This window comes from Oncorhynchus tshawytscha, linkage group LG01 (assembly GCF_018296145.1).
Source record: "Oncorhynchus tshawytscha isolate Ot180627B linkage group LG01, Otsh_v2.0, whole genome shotgun sequence".
Lineage (NCBI taxonomy): Eukaryota > Metazoa > Chordata > Actinopteri > Salmoniformes > Salmonidae > Oncorhynchus > Oncorhynchus tshawytscha.
Window position 1 is genome coordinate 14230894 of NC_056429.1, and position 6000 is coordinate 14236893.

Sequence of the window (6000 nt, forward strand, 5' to 3'; positions counted from 1 at the left end):
CTTTCATCTGTGAAGAGCACAGGGCGCCAGTGGCGAATTTGCCAATCTTGGTGTTCTCTGGCAAATGCCAAACGTCCTGCACGGTGTTGGGCTGTAAGCACAACCCCCACCTGTCGACGTCAGGCCCTCTTACCACCCTCATGGAGTCTGTTTCTGACCGTTTGAGCAGACACATGCACATTTGTAGCTTGTGTGGGTTGTAGAATCCGTCTCATGCTACCACTAGAGTGAAAGCACCGCCAGCATTCAAAAGTAACCAAAACATCAGCCAGGAAGCATAGGAACTGAGAAGTGGTCTGTGGTCACCACCTGCAGAACCACTCCTTTATTGGGGGTGTCTTGCTAATTGCCTATAATTTCCACCTGTTGTCTATTCCATTTGCTCAACAGCATGTGAAATTTATTGTCAATCAGTGTTGCTTCCTAAGTGGACAGTTTGATTTCACAGAAGTGTGATTGACTTGGAGTTACATTGTGTTGTTTAAGTGTTCCCTTTATTTTTTTGAGCAGTGTATATAAATGCCTAGAATATTTCAATTTTGGGGAATCTCTTGTAAAATGGGTTAAAGTTATGTATAGTAACCCTAGGTGTAAAATATTAAATAATGGCTACATCTCAAAGTTTTAAACTATCTAGAGGAGTAAAACAAGGTTGTCCACTATCGGCATATCTATTTCTTATTCCCATCAAAATGTTAGCTGTTAAAATTAGATCAAACAATAATATTATTTTTTTATTTCACCTTTATTTAACCAGGTAGGCTAGTTGAGAACAAGTTCTCATTTGCAACTGCGACCTGGCCAAGATAAAGCATAGCAATTCGACACCTACAACAACACAGAGTTACACATGGATGAAACAAAACATAGTCAATAATACAGTAGAACAAAAGAAAAAAAAAAGTTTATCTACAGTGAGTGAATAAATAGGCCATGGTGGCGAAGTAATTACAAAATAGCAATTAAATACTGGAATGGTAGATGTGCAGAAGATGAATGTGCAAGTAGAGATACTGGGGTGCAAAGGAGCAAGATAAATAAATAAATACTGTATGGGGATGAGGTAGGTAGATAGATGGGCTAGGTACAGTGATCTGTGAGCTGCTCTGACAGCTGGGGATTAAAGCTAGTGAGGGAGATGAGTCTCCAGCTTCAAATATTTTTGCAGTTTGTTCCAGTCATTGGCAGCATTGAACTGGAAGGAAAGACGACCAAATGAGGAATTGGCTTTGGGGGTGACCAGTGAGATATACCTGCTGGAGCGTGTGCTACAAGTGGGTGCTGCTATGGTGACCAGTGAGCTGAGATAAGGCGGGGCTTTACCTAGCAGAGACTTGTCGATAACCTTGTAGCCAGTGGGTTTGGCGACGTGTTTGAAGCGAGGGCCAATCAACGAGAGCATACAGGTCGCAATGGTGGACAGTGTATGGGGCTTTGGTGATAAAACGGATGGCACTGTGATAGACTGCATCCATTTTGTTGAGTAGACTGTTGGAGGCTATTTTATAGATGACATCACCGAAGTTGAGGATCGGTAGGATGGTCAGTTTTACGAGGGTATGTTTGGCAGCATGAGTGAAGGATGCTGTGTTGCGATATAGGAAGCCAATTCTAGATTTGGAAGGAGTCTAACCAGTCTAACCAGACACCTAGGTATTTGTAGTTGTCCACGTATTCTAAGTCAGCCGTCCAGAGTAGTGATGCTGGACAGGCGAGCAGGTGCGGGCAGAGGTCGGCTGAATAGCATGCATTTAGTTTCCCCTGCGTTTAAGAGCAGTTGGAGGCCACGGAAGGAGAGTTGTATGGCATTGAAGCTCGTCTGGAGGTTAGTTAACACAGTGTCCAAAGAGGGGCCAGAAGTATACAGAATGGTGTCGTCTGCGTAGAGGTGTACCAGAGAATCACCAGCAGCAAGAGCAACATCATTGATGTATACAGAGAAGAGAGTCAGCCTGAGGATTGAACCCTGTGGCACCCCCATAGAGACTGCCAGAGGTCCGGACAACAGGCCCTCCGATTTGACACACTGAACTCTATCAGAGAAGTAGTTGGTAAACCAGGCGAGGCAATCATTTGAGAAACCAAGGCTGTCGAGTCTGCCAATAAGAATGTGGTGATTGACAGAGTCGAAAGCCTTGGCCAGGTTGATGAATACGGCTGCACACTAATGTCTCTTATCGATGGTGGTTATGATGTCGTTTAGGACCTTGAGTGTGGCTGAGGTGCACCCATGACCAGCTCTGAACCAGACTGCATAGCGGAGAAGGTACGGTGGGATTCGAAATGGTCGGTGATCTGTTTGTTAACTTGGCTTTCGAAGACCTTAGAAAGGCAGGGTAGCATAGATATAGGTCTGTAGCAGTTTGGGTCTAGAGTGTCACCTTTGAAGAGGGGAATGCGGCAGCTTTCCAATCTTTGGGAATCTCAGACGATACGAAAGAGAGGTTGAACAGGCTAGTAATAGGAGTTGCAACAATTTCAGCAGATAATTTTAGAAAGAGAGGGTCCAGATTGTCTAGCCCGGCTGATTTGTAGGGGTCCAGATTTTCCAGCTCTTTCAGAACATCAGCTATCTGGATTTGGGTAAAGGAGAAATGGTGGGGGCTTTGGCAGGATTATAAATCCTTGGCTTAAAAACTAAGTTGTCACACTGATGATTCATGTTTTCTTTTAAAACCACAATTAGTCTCTCCACGGCCTTATAGAGGATCTAGATACTTTTGCTATCTTCTCTGGATTAAAACCAAATTATTATGTGTACTATTTTACGTATTGGATCACAAAAAAAATGCCAATTTTACATTTTCATGTAGTTTACCAATTAAATGGTCTGACGGAAATGTGGACATACTTGGTATACAAGTCCCAAAAAATAGATAAGATCTTGCTACCATGGAAAGGAAAATACCTGTTTATTTGTGGAAAAATCACCCTGATTTAACTCTTTAGTCACATCACAGTTTACCTATTTGCTTATGGTTTTGCCTACACCTAGTTACCTGCTTTTTAAATTATATGAACAGAAAATATTCAATTTTATTTGGAACGGCAAGCCAGATAAAATTAAAAGGGCCTATTTATATAACAAATATGAATTCGGAGGGCAGAAATGATTAAATATTAAAGCATTAGACGTCTCACTAAAGGCATCAGTCATACAAAAGTTATACTTCAATCCAAACGGGTTCTCTAGTAAATTAGGATGAGACATTCATACCATGTTCAAGAAGGGCCTTTTTCCCTTTATTCAGATTACACCTGCTCACTTTCGGTTGTTTGAAAAGGAAATAATCTCCAAAATATCTTTTATTTTTTAAACAAGCATTAGAAAGTTGGTTGCAATTTCAGTTTAATCCACCTGAAAAGACAGAACAAATAATACAACAAATATTGTGGTTAAATTCAAATATACTGTATAAACTGTATTTTTCAAGGAGATATTTTTAAAAAAGGTATAATTTTTGTGAATGATATCATAAATAGGACTGGTGGAGTTATGTCACATGCAGCTAACACAGACATATGGAAATGTCTGCTCTACCTAAAATTACAACCAATTAATTGCAGCATTACCACAAAAATGGAAGAGGCAAGTAGAAGGGGAAAAAAGTAAGGAACTTGTATGTCGGCCCTGTATTACAGAACATAAATGGTTAAAGAAAAGTGTGATAAATAAAAACATATGCCAATTTCATTTAAGGACTAAAAACTGACAGCTGTGCCATATAAATTGCTAAATAGTTGGGAAGAGATTTTCGACGTACGCATTCCATGGCACATGGTTTATGAATTGATACGCAAAACAACTCCGGATTCAAAACTTCACATTTTTCAATTTAAATTGTTATACAAAATTCTTGCAACTAATAGAATGTTATATATATGGGGGGTACAATCTTCCCAGCGTTGCAGATTCTTCTGTGAGGAGGCAGTCATTAGATCTTTTATTTTGGTATTCTCCATATGTAGCTTGTTTTTGGTCACAGGTCCAGGAATGTCTGAAGAATTGCAACATTTGCCTAGAACTAACGCTGCAGACAGCAATACTGGGTGATTTGAAAAGCCATAATCAATCAACAATATAATAATTATTTTAGCAAAAATGTTTTTATTTTATTTACGATCTGTAGAAGCTATGAGAATAGAAAGGTTCAATTATTTTGTGAAGCATCACAGCACAGTTGAAAAATATGGCAAATAGAAATCCGAAATGGATGATGTTGAGAGATAGATGGGAGGGGTTGAGTGGAGCTGAAGGGTGGGACTAATAACAAGATAAACAATGTAAAACATACGGGATCTGTAAAATGTATATAGGTTCGGAACTTTTGTGAAATAGTATAGTTACAAATAGAAATCAAACTGGATGGACATCAGAAATAGAGGAAGGACTAAGAACAAACAAGAGAGAACTATTGTAAAGTAGACTGTGTCTGTAAAAAGTGTATAAGATGTATTCATTGAACGTAAAATTGTTTATTAGTTTACTCCAATTGGGGGATCGGTGGTAGGGTTTGCGGGGAATAATAATAAAGGTATATTCTTTAAAAAACTATATAGAGGTATGTGTATGTATATATGTGTATGGATATATATATATATATTTACCAAAAAAACAAAAAAAATGATGTCAATTTACACACTTACTTTGGGTGATGTAGTGTATAAACTATGTGGAAAACTGCTCGTCGAACATCTCATTCCAAAATCATGGGCATTTAATATGGAGTTGGTCCCCCTTTGCTGCTATTACAGCCTCCACTCTTCTGGGAAGGCTTTCCACTAGATGTTGGAACATTGCTGCGGGGACTTGCTTCCATTCAGCCACAAGAGCATTAGTGAGGTCGAGCACTGATGTTGGACGTTTAGGGTTGGAGCGCAGTCAGCGTTCCAATTCATCCCAAAGGTGTTTGATGGAGTTGAGGTCAGGGCTCTGTACAGGCCTGTCGAGTTCTTCCACACCGATCTTGACAGACCATTTCTGTATGGACCTCGCTTTGTGCACGGGAGCATTGTCATGCTGAAACAGGAAAGGGCCTTCCCTAAATAAACTGTTGCCACAAAGTTAGAAGCACGGAATGGTCTAGAATGTAGTGATAATATTTCCCTTCATTGGAGTTAAGGGGCATAGCCCGAACCATGGAAAAAAGCCCAAGACTATTATTCCTCCTCCACCTAACTTTATAGTTTGCGCTATGCATTGGGGCAGGTAGCGTTTTCCTGGCATCTGCCAAACCCAGATTTGTCTATTGGACTGGCTGATGGTGAAGCGTGATTAATCACTCCAGAGAACAAGTTTCCACTGCTCCAGAGGCCAATGGCAGCAAGCTTTACACCACTCCTGTCGATGCTTGTCATTGCACATGGTGATCTTAGGCTTGTATGTGGCTGCTCGGCCATGGAAACCCATTTCATGAAGCTCCCAACAAACAGTTCTTGTGCTAATGTTGCAACGTCCACGATTTTTACAGATGCGCGCGACTCTTGGCGGCAGTAAGATAGTCATCGCCATCTGCGTGCATTCAACAGCCTAGATTTACATTTTTATTACTTGTATACAAAATCACTTTTTGGGGTTCAACATACGCTTACAATGATATTCTGATTCTTGCTTCAACCTTTGCTAAGATTTATATTTAGTTGTGATCTTTGCAAAATAACAATTTGGGTGCAGCATTTGTTAGCTAGAATGCTAAACATTCATTGATTACGGCTGTAGCAAAAGCTAGCCAAAGAGACATTTTACTAGTTGAAGTGTTTTTTTTGTATAATGCAGTTGATTTGTGATGATGACACAAACATTTATATTAAACAGGACATTCATATGAGCCTTAATCCAATTATAATCCAAAAGTAGTGTGAAATGCACTCATAAGCAATATGTAAATATAGGCCGGTGCTCTATAAGAACTCACCCTTGTTCTGCCACCAACTTGTGCGCATCACCCTTGTGCGGCAATGTTTGCAAACACAAAGGGGTTTATTACGGGAAGCCAAGGT